Raw genomic sequence first — 16,387 nt, forward strand, 5'->3', positions numbered from 1 at the left:
TGGGTTTTTGATTTAATTATTTTAATTTAGGGTTTATGGTCAAATATGAAACCCAACAATTCACGGACCAGTCTATTCCCTCTTATGAAATCGGCTTAAATTCCCAATGGGTCCCACATCTCCGTCTTCTTCTTTCTTGAAAGAAACGGAGTGGGCTGAGTGAGTCAAATATTCTTGAATACTCTATCTTTCCCTCCATTTCCTCTGCTTCTTCTAGATACCCCACTCTCCAAAGAAGAACTCTATTTGAAAGAGAAAAGAGGAAGGAAAATAATTCAGCTTTGGTGATGGAAAACTCACGTTCAGTTGGAGAAGTCTTTCGAGATTTCAAGGGTCGTCGAGCTGCCATTATTAAGGCCCTCACTACCGGTAATACTTTTCAATTTAAAGCAATCACCATCTTTTCTCCTTTTTGGTTCTCATATTATTAACCAGCTTTTCCCTTTCAAAGTTTATTTTACTTAAGGGTCTGTTTAGAATGTTTTCCCGTGTTTGGTTCGTGTAAAATTTTCGGTCAACGTAAAACATTTACGGTTAAGGAAAAACTTAGATAAATATACGGTATTTCAATTTACCCAAAGTTAAGATGTGAACTTTAAATGTGGTGTATAATAATTTATGACTTGACAACATTTTAACTCTAATGTATTGTAGTATAGACTTCAGTAATTGTATTGTTGGATTAATGTGTTGTACCACTAATTATGAATTAGACTATGTATTATTACAGTTGTATATTATTGTTGTTTTAATTTGATAATATTATTATTATTATAATGTTATATTATTGTTGTTTAATTTGGTGTACTATTAATTAAACATTCTTAAGATTTATAAACTTTTATAATATATTTTTAATCAATTATTAATATTTTTAAAATATATATTTTTATAAAATATAATTATATATAAAAAATTAACCTTTAAAAAATATTGAATATTAAAACATATTCAATATGTACAACTTTTCATTAAAAACAGATTTTGAAAACAGTTTTTAGCAAAATTATCCAAACAGTGTAAAACATTTTACGATGAACCATTTAGACACTGAAAAACGTTTTCTAGATGTAAAACATTTTCCAGATTTCATTTTCAGTAAAATGTTTTCGGTGAAACAATCAGATTCTAATATTTGGGTCTTGTGGTTGCAGATGCGGAAGAGTTCTACCAGCAGTGCGACCCAGGTACTGGAAAATCTTTTCAATGGAGGATAAATCGACGAATTTTTATGCCCATATTTGTTTTATTATTTAAGATGCTTTAGCTTGAGAATTGAAGTAACAATTTCTTTTAGTTTTAGTTTCCGAGGCTTTTTATATTAACAGTAGAAATCATGAGATTTTTACTAGAAAAAAAGTAGATTATCCTCATTTATTCCATCATCATTGTTGTTCTTCTTCTGGTGTTCTATTACAAATGCAGAAACATTGGCTCTTGAACATTTTATTCCCTATTTGGCAAATTGTTTTTACTGATCAGCAACTTTAAGGTTGTGATTCGTATTCAGCAATTATTAGTTTCTTGGATGGTAGAGATTCTTAAAAAAAAAAACATGTTCGTTCTCAAACCAATGAATGCGAAAGCAATTAGAGCATTGTAGTTGCCTTTCGTGATTTTACATTGTCTTCCTCGTTAGGTTGTAGACGCATGAAAATTGAAATGGAATGAGTTTCTTACATTTTTACATGTATAAAAAAAACCTGTTACAGAAAAGGAGAATGTTTGACTTTATGGATATCCGAGTGAGCAGTGGGAGGTGACTTTACCTGTTGAGCAGGTGCCTCCGGATCTTATGGAACCTCCGGAACCTGCACTGGGTATTAATTTCGCCCGAGATGGGATGCAGAAAAGGATTGGTTATCTTTGGTTGCTGTGTACAGTGACGCTTGGTTACTCTATGTAGCTAGGGATGAGCATCTAACCCGAATCCGACGAGTTTCGACCCGACCCGATCGGGTCGGATTTTTTATAAAAAAATTCGGGTTCGGGTCGGGTTCGGGTTTATGGTGAAAAAAATCTGACCCGACCCGGGAAAAATATATAATTTTACCTTATATATTTAGGAATAATTATAATAATACCCCTCTATATATTATTTTTTTCAATTTAGTCATTGTTTTTATTGAATAAAATATTTTTTTATTATTTCGGGTCGGGTCGGGTTGATTTTTAAACTATCTATCGGGTCGGGTCGGGTGAAAAACTAATTTTGTCGGGTCGGGTCGGGTCACGGGTGGAGGTTCCCTTCTTCTCGGGTCGGGTCGGGTGGACCAAAAACCCGACCCATGCCCATCCCTATCTGTAGCTTTCTATTTTGATGCTAGGTTCGGATTCGACAAAGCTGATAGGTATTTTTTTTCTTCTGCAACTCATTCTTCAGCACGAAGTGCTTAGTAATAATAGGCATGACATGAGTGGGATTTACTTAAATTCGAGATGTTGTTTGTTGTGTTGCATATGGCTTGACTAGCAAGCATGCTGTATTTCGAGCTACGGTTTTCCTCATCAATACCATTTGTTAATGTGATTGCATGTAACACCTCAATTCAGGGGTTAAATTATAATTTCTGAAATTGGTAGTCAATTTTAAAAAGTGTAGGAAATTGGGGACCAAACTCATAATTTCCCAGATTTGTCTGGTTTTTCCCTCAAAATTAACCCTAAATTCATCTACCCACCGACCCTCTTTGCCACCACATTTCGTCGTTGTCCGGTCACCGTTCGCCGCTCCGATGTCACTATATACTCACTGTCGACTGGTGAACAAAACCCAACCCCTAGCCCATCCTGAATCGCATCGTTTGTCGTAGCTGTCGACACACATTTTCGTCTGACCTTATTATATAGTATTTATATATTAATTTATGTTATATAGTAAACGTATTACTATTTACAGTATACAATGTATATGTATTATATTATATAATATATACATATTATGTTGTATACTATAATTATATAACATAAATATATATATTATATATATTATATATCATTATATATACATATTCATTTTTTATTTTATCTTTTTTTCAGATAAAAAAAAGTAGGCCCAACAGACCAAGCCAACATAAGAAGCCCGCCAAGCGAGATTAGGGTTTCCCTCATCTTCCCTCTTCAACGCCGCACAGTCCACTTGCCAGGGGGAATTGCGATCAAACTTTGGAGAGTCCTCCCCCGATTTCTCGGTGCAACCAACTACTACAACCCAACAAACACAAGTTCATGTTTTTAGTCCTTGTAAAACACTAAAACTGAATGAAAATAAAGGAAATCCTAGGACTATATTTACATATAAACTCAAAGCAAAAAATGTAAGAAATACGCAAGAAAAATACGGGAAAAATACATAAGAAATCAAAGCAACCAGCAATTGTAAAGTTCGAAAAGAAATAAAAATAAAGAGGTATTAATTTTTACCTTTGCCGCTTCTATTTGCATGTGGTGGTTTGGGGTGGTATGTTTTTCTTTTTTGACTCGAAAAAAACCCAAAAAAGCGGATAGGTCGATGATCGGAGGGGAAGGCACTCGAAAGATCTTTCTCAGATCTAGCCCTTCCCGAGGCTATTTTGAAAAAACTTGTTGGATTTTTGAAATGGGGGAAGAGAAGCTTTCGAAAGTGTAAAACTTTTTTATTTTGTCGCCGATGAACGGCGGCCGGCGTCGATCTACGGTGGTCAGATTCTGGTTCTCTATGAATCTAGGCGGCCGTGTTCTTCGTAGATGAAGAACACTTGAGAGGATTTGGGGTTTTTGGTTTTGATCGATTTAGAGGGAATGAAAAAATGATTTGGGTGTTTCTGAAATTTGGTTTTTATACCTGACCCGCTAACCCGATTTTGACCGATGGCCCGATCCAAAGCCCCTAGAATCAATGTGTTTTGCCTGGTAAAGGGGTTAATTACAATTTCAGCCACTTTTTGCTTTTAAAGTTCATTTTGCACCTTATATTCAATTTTAACCTGATTTTCTTTTTAAATTTACCATCTATTTTATTTTTATTTTTATTTGGTTATTTCCTTTGTTTTTTATTTAATTCACGTTTTGATCTAATTATTATTTTTTATTTTATTTAATCTGATTTTTATATTTATTTTGTTGTTGTTTATTTTTTATTTTATTTTATTTATTTTCCTTTTTTTAATTTAACTAACTTTGTTTTTTTTACTTTTATTTTTATTCTCTTTTTAAACATTAGTCAATTTTTATATTTATTTTCTTTTTTAGCTATTTTTAGGGGTTTTGATATTTTTATTTTTTATTTCTTTTATTTTTGTTTTAGTAATCATTTATCTTTAATTTCGTCATTAGTATTTTTTAGTTTTAATTCAATAGACTTTTTTTATTATTTTTCACTTAGTGTTATTAAGGCATGGTTTTTTTATTTGTTCTATTTTTTTATTTTGTTAATTTATCGGCATGCATTTATATTTTTTTCTCTTTCCTTTATGTTTAAAGTATCATAATTTAGCATACATTTTTTCTTTTGATTCAACATTTTACTTTACCAGTCTAACATCTTTTTAACCTTTTAGGGATATTTTAATCGATTGGAGGTAAGTAATTTGGATCAAATTGTATTTTTTTAATTTAACTTGCATTTTTCTCAATTAAGACGACTGAAAATTAAATTAGTACCGAAAGGGCAGTTCAAGGGTGATAATCTTTCCTTGACTATAACCGACTCCGGAATCCGACATATCTTTGGTAAGATGCAGATCAGGTAAGAAATCGAGGTATCTGATCAACCTATTTTTTTTCTTAAATAAATGATTGGTGGCGACTCTAACCCATTTACTTAAGTCAAAGCCCAATTTCGGGCCCACCCGAAAGACGATTACGATAGCTTGGCGACTCCACTGAGGACATGTAAGTGAGTCAGGCTAAGGTTAATTTCCAGTGTCTTCTTAAGAGAAAAGGGTAAGTTTAAATTTTAAGGTAATTTTTTTATCCTTATAAATTACCTTTGATTATTTTTCAAATAAATAGTTGTATTGACGTTTTCTTCCAATGGTTTTAGCTTATTAAACCTTTTTTCATCTAAGACTCTATACCCGAGCTCTGAACCCTTTTTAAGTAAGGGTGAAAGTGACGTCTTCATGAGAATTTATTCTCCGCATAGGCCCACAAGTAACCTTCGGGATTCATATACCTTATGTCTTCATGTAAATTTATTCTCCGCATAGACATAAGGGAATATATCATCTCGAGTTTAACTTAGTCCACATAAGCTTGTAATGGGCTTAGGAATAAAGGTCTAGCAAGCCCAAGGGGGCACCGGCAAGGAGAACTCAGGTACTTTCTTTAGAACCTAAACCGAGAGATTACAGAGAATTATAGCCTACCCTAAAACTCAATTTCAAAACCTAGGATGTTTTTACTTTACTCATGCAGTTTGTCATTTTTATTTTTACTTTCATCATTTATATTTTTATCTTACTAACTAATTTTTCTTTCATGTTTGTCTTTTTATCATTTACATCATAAAAAGAGGTCATTGATCCATAAAAGGTGTTTGTTACACACAAATTATCTGCATTAATAGACAAAGGGGTTGTAATGCAAGAGGTGAAAAACGTCAGGTAAGACTATAATCCGAAAAGACTCAGAAAGAAAGGGGAGACAATCTGCAAGGAAACTATGTGTCAGATTTGGTTAGTTGTGCTTCTGTCAGCCTAAAGTAGAATGATGTTCAAGAGCTACGGAGTATTTAGGACAACTGGAAGAGTGACCAGAGTAGAAGTTAAGCCATAGGTATGGTGATATCACACTCATACTCTATGTCAAGACTGATGAGCCCCTAATTAGAGCCTTAGTATAATTTTGGAATCTGGGGTATAGTTGTTTCACTTTAACCAGGAGGACATGGTGCCCACAATTGAAGAGTATACTACATTGTTGTATTGCGAGGGAATCAAAATGGAGCGGGTCTACATCAAGCACATCAAAAGTCATCCTTTCAAGAACGGACTGGCAAAGGTTGCAGGGGTTGATAAAAATAGGTAACTGATCGGATTAAATATAAAGGTAGCAGGGAAGTAATTGCTTGGACCCATATTAAGCAACTGATGAAGAATAACCTCGATGAATGGAAAGCGATAGACCTATTCGTACTGGGCCTTTATGGTTTGGTTATCTTCCCGAAGACTTTGGGTACATTAAGGCAGCTGTGGTGGAACCATTCCAATAATTCCCGAGATGAGTAAATCTGGCGCATACAATTTTAGCTAAAACTTTTTGCTCCCTCAATCATTGCAGAAAGATTGGCGGAAGAAGATTTATAGGGTGTGCACAGCTTCTCCAAGTTTGGATCCACTATCATTTTTGAAAGACTAATGGGATTTCTTACCGCCGATTCAACACCATTTATTCACATGTGGGGGGATTCCTTACTATGAAATGGAAAGAAGACGCCCCAAAAGAAAAGTGGATGAAAGTATTCACACATTTTCAGGACAAGGATATTGCTTGGAGAGCTCATTGGCTAACCCAGAGTGACATTCTCTTCCAATGTGGGGATTCAAATACTATGACATTACTTGGATTATGGGGAGGAGTAGGATATTTTCCAATTTTGGTACTTCAACAGTATGGGGTACGCAAATATTGGATCATAATTTGTATACCATGGGGACAACTGCAAGAAAAATGTCAAGGAAGTAGCTGAGTCATTGAAGAAAGTATTCCGAATGTATGTCGTTGATGCCAAAGACATGCTTACTCCAGACTATTTGGAATGACGAAGGTTGAGGAAAAATGACAACATCCCCGTGTCAGATTATGAGGACGCCCGGACCATGGAAGAACATCTTAAGCATGTTCCTTCCGAGCTAGAGATAGCAAGGAAAGATTTTGAAGCCATAAAGAATGAGCTAAAACAGAGGTTAAGAGAACTTGAGGCTGAAAGGTTCCAGTGGAAATTAGATGCCGATACTCAGAAGGATTGGGCAGACAAGTTAGAGAAGGAGAAGAAAATCTGTTTTGAGCTCGAAGACTTAAGAAAATGATATCAAGAACAAGTTCAAAGTAATTTCAATCTGAAAAGGTCTTCTGAGTACTAGAAAAGCGAAGCTAGCTGTCTGAAAATGAAGTTTGAAGGACATGATGAAAGAAAGACCTTATAATAACAGCTAAAGACTTCTCAGAGAAGTTTGATAGACAACTAGTAGCAGAACAAGCGTTTGAGGATCCAAGTAGCTGATTTAGAGAATTCTCTTCAGAAACAGCAAGAACGGGATAACAAAACCATAACTGAGTTGGAGGCCATTGTGGACGGATTTAAGAAACATGCAAGCGAGCTTCAGATAGTGCCCTTTGATGGAGGGTTACAGTGGTGTTTTCGTTGGGAACATACTTAGCAAAGGGTGAAAGCTAGAGATGCAGTCATCCGAGATTTCCTGGAGCAAGTAAAAAAGACAGCTCGTCATTTGCATGGGTTAGCAAGAGAAGCCGGAGTAGTCGACAAAGCATTCAACCTGTGACAGATGAAGGAAGAAGACTTGTCAACCTGTTAGAAGTTGTTCGGGGTTTAAAGGATTTAGTCAGAATGTACCTTTAAGATATTTTTTGTCTCTTAAAAAAATAAAACACTTTTGTCTCAATAAGGATTATTTATAATAACATACACATTTCTGGATCAGTGCCTCTAATTTTCATGCATCATGCATTGCATTTCATACTTTATATTATTATTTTCCATGTTTTTACATTCACATTAACTAACAGAAAATGTCTCATCAGAAGAGAGAACAAACACCGAGTTTACCTCCACAAGCTCTGGACATGCATTATCCTCACAACACTTGCATAAAGAAAAGACAAATAGAAGCCAAAATCGTTCAACTTGAAGAGAACATGCTGAGGCTGCAAAGAGAGCTAGAAGAAAAGATAAGCCAAAATAATTAAAATACTCTGGATACAATCACGGAGAGCCAAGAGTCCTTGGTTGATCAGATTGTTGCCAAGTTATTGGCTTAAATCAAGTAAGTGCACCAGGGTAGGCTCGTCTGATGGGGTAGCTATGCCACCTACCCCAGGTGGTTATCTCACCTGGAATCTTACTAGGGTTACAAGGGGACTCATCCGTTGCAAAAATCGAAAGTCTCTCTTCTATAAAGGTATAGACCTCTGTATCTAACCCTGAAAATAATGGATGATTACCATATACTAGATTTTGATGAAGAAAACAGGCGAAGAAGATGGAAGAGAAAATGAAGCTGGTGGAAGACCAAATGAAGGTGGTGAAGGGGGACCATAATTACTATGGAGTCAATGCATTAGAATTAAGTTTGGTCCCAATTTGGTGCTTCCACCAAAATTCAAAGTCCCCGAGTTCGAGAAATTCGATGGAAACAGTTGCCCCTCAGCTCACATTACCATGTTATGTCGAAAATGACAGGATATGTAGAGCCTGTCCGGTTCAGCCATCCGGTGGTACAATCAGCTGAATCGATCTCAGATCAAGACCTGAAAAGATCTAGTCAAGTATTTCTTGGAACAATACAAGCATAAAAACGATATGAGGCCAGATCGAGTTATGCTCCAAAGCATGGAGAAGAAGCATAACGAAAGTTTCCGGTAATATGCACAGAGATAGAGGGATTTAGCTGTGCAAGTTCATCCACCCTTAGATGAAAAGAAAACCAGGAAACTCTTTGTACAGACCCTGAAGGCTCTATACTTCGGGCACTTGGTTTCAATCACATCAGAAAACTTTTTCGATTTAGTTATGGCATGGGATATGATTGAAATGACCATAAAACAAGAAAAAATCGAGGGAGAGGAATCAAGCAAGAAACATCCCATGAAGAATAAAGATAGAGAGATTAATAACATCAACACGTACAATGCCAATAAATGTGTTACAATCTCTAACACAAAAATAACTACAGTTGTACCGTCAGGTACTTCTAGACAAAATCTGAAGGAACCTATGAAATAAAGAAAGAATGATCAATTCAATCCTATTCCCATGTCATACAAGGAATTATATCAACAACTCTTTGAAATTCATGTAGTGTCACCGTACCCTGTGGAACCAATGAAGCCCCCATACCCCAGATGGTATGATGAAAACGCTCACTGTGAATATTATGGTGATGTGCCGGGGTACACTATTAAAAATTACTTTGCATTCAATAGGATCGTACAAAGAATGAGAAACAAGAATTGGATCCACTTTAACTCAGGAGCACCAAATATTGCACAAAATCCTTTGCCTAATCATCAAGAGACTGAGTTTAACGCAGTCACTACAAAGGAAGACAAGAAAGTTAAAACTAGTGTTTCTGATATAAAGTCTCATTTGGCTTGGGTATGGAGCCAGATGGAGAAAGCAGAGCTTCTCACACCACATTTAGATACATCAAGGAGTGGAGATGATAACCACTATTGTTATCATAATGAAGAGGAGCATGAGGTGTAGGATTGTCTAGAGTTTAAAGCTTTGATCCAACTCTTGATGGATAGGAGGGAGCTGGAATTCTATGAAAAGTCCGAGACTCTTTGGAAGTAGATGTTTGCGCTACCGGAGAATCATCTGAAAGAGGATATGGAAGGGGTAGTCCTTTGGTAATTACCCTTAAAGTAAAGATAACAGATAAAACACAAGAAAGGGTGGTTATCACAGCACCCTGACTTTTTTCCTACAAGGATAGGAAGTAAGTGCCTTGGAAGTACGAATGCCAAGTGAGCACCCTAAAAGAAGATGACAACCAAGTGGGGCAGGCTATGGGGAAATGCTACTTCTAAGAAGCTAAGTCCCCCAAGAGACCACTTGAACTCTTCAAAGAGGATGTGCTAGCAATCAACGAGCCCATAAAAGTGGAAGAAGCTAGAGAGTTTCTGAAATTTTGAAAGCACAATGAATACATCATCGTAGAATAATTACATAGCCTATCGACACATATTTCAATGTAAACGCTGCTGCTGAGCTCAGAGGCACACATAGGGCACTCCCGAAAGTCCTAAATCAGATATATGTACCATAAGAAATACCAATCAACAAGATGGATCGACTGGTAAATAACATTCAAGCTGATAATCTCATCTCATTTTCAGATGATGAAATTCCACTGGAGAAAGTGGTTATTTACAATTTTAGTTCCCTGTTTGCTTTTAAAGTTCCTTTTGACCCTAAATTCAATTTTAACCCTGATTTTCTTTTTAAATTTATCATCTATTTTATTTTTCTTTTAATTTGGTCATTTCCTTTGTTTTTTATTTAATTCACGTTTTGATCTAATTATTATTATTTTTTATTTTATTTAATTGGTATTTTTTTATTTTTATTTTGTTTTTTTGTTGTTTAATTTTTATTTTATTATTTTATTTTTCATTTTATTTAGTTTTTTAATTTAACTAACTTTGTTTTTTTTTACTTTTTTATATTCTTTTTTCATTTATATTCTCTTTTTAAACATTAGCCATTTTTTATATTTATTTTCTTTTTTTTAGCTATTTTAGGGGTTTTGTTATTTTTTTAATTTTGTTCCATTTCTTTTATTTTTGTTTTAGTAATCAATTATCTTTAATTTCGCCATTAGTATTTTTTAGTTTTAATTCAATAAACTTTTTTTTTATTTTTCACTTGGTGTTATTAAGGCATGGTTTGTTTTCTTTGTTCTATTTATTTCTTTTTTTTATTCTGTTAATTTCTCGGCATGTATTTATATTTTTTCTCTTTCCTTCTATGTTTAAAGTATCATAATTTAATATACATTTTTTCTTTTGATTCATCATTTTATTTTACCATTCTAACATCTTTTTGACCTTTTAGAAATATTTTAATCTATCGGAGGTAAGTAATTTATATAAAATTTTATTTTTTAATTTAATTTGTAATTTTCTCAATTAAGACAACTGGAAATTAAATTAGTACAGAAAGGCAGTTCAAGGGTACTAATCCTTCATTGATTGTAACCGACTCCCGAATCTGACATATCTTTGTAAGATGCAGATCATATAAGAAATCGAGGTATCCAATCAACCCATTTTTGTTCTTAAATTAAATGATTGGTGGTGACTCTAACCCATTTACTTAGGTCAAAGCCCAATTTCGGGCTCACCTAAAAGATGGTTGCGACAGTAGAACCGAAAGATTCGTAGAAACCTTGCCGCCGCCACACGTGTTTCATTCGATTCCGATCGATCTGATGATCGTCTCGCCTCACCGCCGCCGCCATTGAGTTCATCGTGGTCGTGCGCTCCAAACCCAGCCAGTGGGTCACCGTTTCTTCCGTTGATCGTCGTTGGGGAGTAATCGGCCACTGACCAACCATCTTATCGCCGGCTCATGCACCCTCATGCGCCGCCGGGTGCGCGTCGGGCTTGTCCATGCTCTAAGGAAGTCTCCAGAATTGGTACAGTCGGTATGGATCAGACCGAACTGGTAAACTCAGTTTGAACCAAACAGAGTCAACTTGAACCATTCCGGCCCGTCTGCCCGACCCGAACTGTTGACTGACCCAAAATATTGACTTTGACTCGACCCATTGACTTTGGTCAGAGTTGACCGTTGACTGGTCAGACAGTTGACTTTGACCGGTCTAACCATTGACTGTGGCTTTGATCGAAAAAGTCAAATTTTCCAAAAAGCCCTATTTTATGTTTTTTGACGTCTTGAGTCTGAATCTGAAGTCCGTTCTGTTAAATTCGCATCCGGTAAGTTGTTTTTAATGTTTTACCTTCGAATTCAATATGGTTTCTCAATTAAGTATAATTTCTAACATAAATTTGTTTGTTAGGTATCTGAGGAATCATTAGACATTGAATTAAAGTTCAAGGGCAATCGAATGGAGTTAAATGACCGATCGGTATGACACAAAAATAGAGGTAATATATTACTACTTGTTTCATGCTTTATGGAACATGTTAGTATTGAATTATGTATGGATAAGTATAATTGGTAACATGTATGTAGTGATTATTTCCTAAACTCGGTCAGAATACTATAAAAAGTCGGTAACTAGATAGGAATCATATGGCTCGCTTAAGAAAGTGGAAGATCAATCGAAAATAATAAATGATTTGATTTTAAGATCAGTGAATTTTGATACATTTTCTTAAAGTTTAAATATCGGGGTTAATTGGATATGAAATTACTGAAAATAATACCATGAGATAAAATTACGAAAAATGCCTTTATAATGGAAAAATGACAAAGACTTCTCTGAATGGTATAAAATAACTCTGAAAGGTCATATTTGCCTAACTATATGAGAAACTGCAAATGATTGAATTTAAAAGAATTACTGAAATATCCTCGAGTTTCGTAATAACTATAATGATAACCTCCAACGATCAAAGGAGCAAAATACACTGAACACTAAAGGAACTAGATTGCATTCAAGCCTAATGTATCGAAAGTATGCCATTGACAGAATTGAGTGGAATGATGATGATACGCTTAAAGTGTAAAATGACTAAAATACCCCTAAAGTGTAAATGACCTAAAATATTTCCAAGTTCTGGAATGAATAATGCCCTTAAGCTCCAAAATGAATAAATCAACCTCGAATACCAATATGACTATATTATTTGACCAAGTTAAACAGAATAGAAGTATTGTATGTATTTGAATTTGCTGAAATGATCGAATTACTCAGGAAACTCCTAAGCGATCAGGATAAATTTGAATACAAATTGTACAAATTGAATTAAGTACCCCAATGACCTTGAATTAATTGAATAACTTGGATAAGTCTGGAAACACTGATGAACTTACATGATGTATTGTCCCCATGGGTTGTAAACTATGAATCAAGTATGTCGACATTTCCTAATTGTGTTGCAATGTGGAAATGAAATAAAGACCATTGGAATATATTTTCATCTCCTTAAGATATATTCAGCGATGATTCTGAAGGTGATCTATGGACATGAAGTGTTGATATTAAAGAGTGATTACATTGGAAGGGCAACGAATTGACCGATATACATGTATTAGTTCTGGGAGTTGTTCAAATCGAGTTATTTTGATAATCTGATAGATTGATACAGATTGTAAATGTTCTGAATCTTCGTTTCTCCCTTATCAGCTCAAATCACTCCGGTTATATCTTATCACACAGGTAACTCAAATGCAAAGGATTCTGAATACCCCATTTGGTTCAATTGGACTAACATCCCGTTAATTCAATTCATAATCCTGAATACCCCTGATTATTTGAGTAATGGAATCACTTTTCGTAAATCTGAATCTAGAATTACTCTGTATAAAGGTTCATGAACACCTTCTTGATGCACTTGAATAATAGCGGGATTCCAAAGTATCAATTTTGATTGTCTGATTAGTTCCATTAGTAATTGATTCCTTTCAATAGGACCTCATTCCTGAAATCCGATCAAATTAAATAAATTTCATGTTTTCCTGATAACTATTAAGTGCTTCTGAAAAAATACTTGGATCATATAGTGTGTTCCATATGTACCACATGACGGTTTTATATGTTTTGAAATGAGTTTTAACGAAATTATTGATTTACTGGTTTATGAACCGTGTCAATATGGTATGTGTTCTTTGATTTCGATTTTCACCGAAAAATATGAATTGTTCCTGATTTATGGAATCATGGAATTTACTAGTTTATGAACTATGGTCTCCTGTTTTCACTGGTTATACTCGAATTGTTTTATTGGGATATTATATGGGTAGACTGGATTATGGAGGTACAACACTGATCAAGCTGGTAAATCCTTACAGACCTAAGGTGATCCTTTGGTAAACTCTCAGGCCCCAAGGCACTCCCTTGGGTTAATCATAAGACTACTTATGGTATACAGGTGGAAATCAGTTATATGGTTTATTTCATTATCACGGTTATGACATATTACTGGATCACGATCCAGATATTATGATTTAATGTTAAAACTGATTTCTGCTGGATTTTTATATGGGTAGGATTCTAGAGTATGGAGGTACAACCCTGATCCAGCTGGTAAATCCTTACGGACATAAAGATACCCTTGGGTAGGCCTAGAGGCCCCAAGGCATTCCCTTAGGTTGGCTCCCTTTGTTGTGTGCTTAGGGTAAGCTCATACGGATGCAGTTCTGGGGAACTACATAACGGTATTTGGTTGGAGGGTTCTACTATGGTTTTGAAAAATATGTTGTAAACAATTACTGTTCTAAAAAGATTTATATCTTTTTACTAATTTTGGTTGGAACACACTAGACATCCTATTCGATCTCCTGAAAACGTGATACTATGAATGCTTCATATGAATTGAGATCTTCATGGCTTCTACTCGATGAACTACCAGTGGAATCCAGCTTATCCCGAAAATTTGTATATGTTTGTTTAATAAGGAAATTTTATGGTTTATCTGCGTGTCCTGTAGCATCAATAGGTAGTTTTGTATTAATGAGCTTCCCAAAGTTCACTCTGTTACTCACCATTTTAGGTTTAAAGGATCGTATTGGTGCAGCTATCGACTTCAGTAAGGGAGTTCCACTGGCTTTGCTTGCGGAGTACAGTGCATGTGATTAGGGGGTATATAGGTTGTAATTTGTTTTACATATGAGTCTGAAATTTGTCTTACTTCTTAATATTGATAAATTTTATTTTTTTATTTATAAATGTTTTTATTATTTTACATGTTTTAATAAAAATTTTAATTTTTTCGAAATTTTTACGGTGAGTCGCTCCGGTGGCCTTAATGTGACACATCGGATCGGATCAGTCACCCGCATCGGTCTGAGGGGTTACATTGCAGGAAACAACTTTTCAATATGATAATGATCTTCCTACAATATTTGAACTCGTGACAGGAGTGGCTAAGAAGCAGATGGAGAAATCGTCTGCTTCAAATCATAGCAGCAACAAATGTAAATCAAACTCCAAGGTAAGAAACGTTTTCTTCTTTAGTCATTTCATCAAATGTGATCTGTGTGGATTTTTTAGGGTTCAAAGGTAGTACTATTCTTATAAGTTGACAAGGCTTTATAACATAGTAACCCACACAATTCGGTTTGGACATCAGTGTTGAATATTCGATATATGTCCAGCACGAGTATATTTGGCTTTCTATATATTTCCATGTTTTAATCACTTTAAAATATCATATCTTCGTACCTATTTCTGAATCTATGTCGAATACGAGTATAATTTTTTCATACACAAAGCTCATTCAATTAAGTTGTTGCTTTTTGGCTTGTTACATTAATAATTCTGCAATGCCGGGAGCGGGAAATAACCTTAAAATTTCGATGTCATCATGTAAATGCAGCGAGCTCCGAATCCCAACCGAAATATTCAAAGGCAATGCCATTGAAGGATGAGGATGAGGATTTGGTTGAAGAGGAAGAGCATGGAGAGACATTATGTGGCGCTTGCGGAGAGAATTACACAGCCGATGAATTTTGGATTTGCTGTGATATGTGTGAGAAATGGTTCCATGGGAAGTGTGTTAAGATTACAGCAGCAAAGGCAGAGCATATTAAGCAGTACAAATGCCCATCATGCAGAAACAAGCGAGCACGGGCTTGATGGCTAGCTGGTCAGGTGGCTCTCGGATGAATTCTGGATTCGCAAACCTCCAACTCTCTCTGACTACTATTGAGTGGACTTGTTTTGAAGCAGACATGATGTGTGTGACAAATGGAGTAAACTTGTTGCTGAGGATGCAACAATTCAGTGGAAACGTTGAACCTTTACATTTTTATGTGTAGATTATGATCTGTGTATGCTATTCATCCTCTTTGTTACTTGAGTTCATAGGTTAGCTGAATATGCTTCTATCCCTACTAAAACATATTACCTGACCATACTATATTTCCTGTATTTCTATGCTTTTGGTGTTGTTTTAAAGAAAACCTCATAAATTGTTACTTTTTTTTGGGGGGGGGGGGAACTAAATTTGGACGACAATTGTTGTATAATAGTAACAGGGAGTGAAAAATATGATATGCCATTATGATATTGATTGCTATGGTTTTAATACAATGTATCAAATATTTTTTAAAAAATAATAAAAACCAAATAATAATAATAATAAGATAAAAGGGAAAAAAGGTCGTATTTGGATTTAAGTTTGGAAATCAATCTCAATATTTACAGGTTAAAAGTTAAATCATCATGTAATTTGAATTAAAAAAAAATCTTAATTTAGTTAATATTATTAATGTTTTTTTGTGTGTGTCAAAACTTAAGTTTGTTTTATGTCAATCATATCTCACGTTATAAAACAGCCTAGTCAATATATTATGTTTTCAAATTTAACCGAAATAATTGGACTAAATTTTAAAATAAAAAAGACGCATTTAAAATATTTAAGTATGTGAATTAAAATCTCGAAATTTCTAAAAGTACAGGGACTAACAGAAACTTTTAACCCCAACGTTAAAATGTGTATAGCAAACAAAGCCCATTTAGCTGAAATGAAA

At 34.8% G+C, this 16,387-nt stretch overlaps 1 pseudogene; it reads left to right on the plus strand.

Moving 5' to 3' along the window:
* Nucleotides 1-183: 183 nt before the first annotated feature.
* On the plus strand, nucleotides 184-15,551 carry LOC120176721 (annotated as a pseudogene).
* Nucleotides 15,552-16,387: the final 836 nt, after the last annotated feature.

The sequence above is a fragment of the Hibiscus syriacus genome, unplaced genomic scaffold, assembly GCF_006381635.1.
Source record: "Hibiscus syriacus cultivar Baekdansim isolate YM2019G1 unplaced genomic scaffold, ASM638163v2 tig00112253_pilon, whole genome shotgun sequence".
NCBI classification, from domain to species: domain Eukaryota; kingdom Viridiplantae; phylum Streptophyta; class Magnoliopsida; order Malvales; family Malvaceae; genus Hibiscus; species Hibiscus syriacus.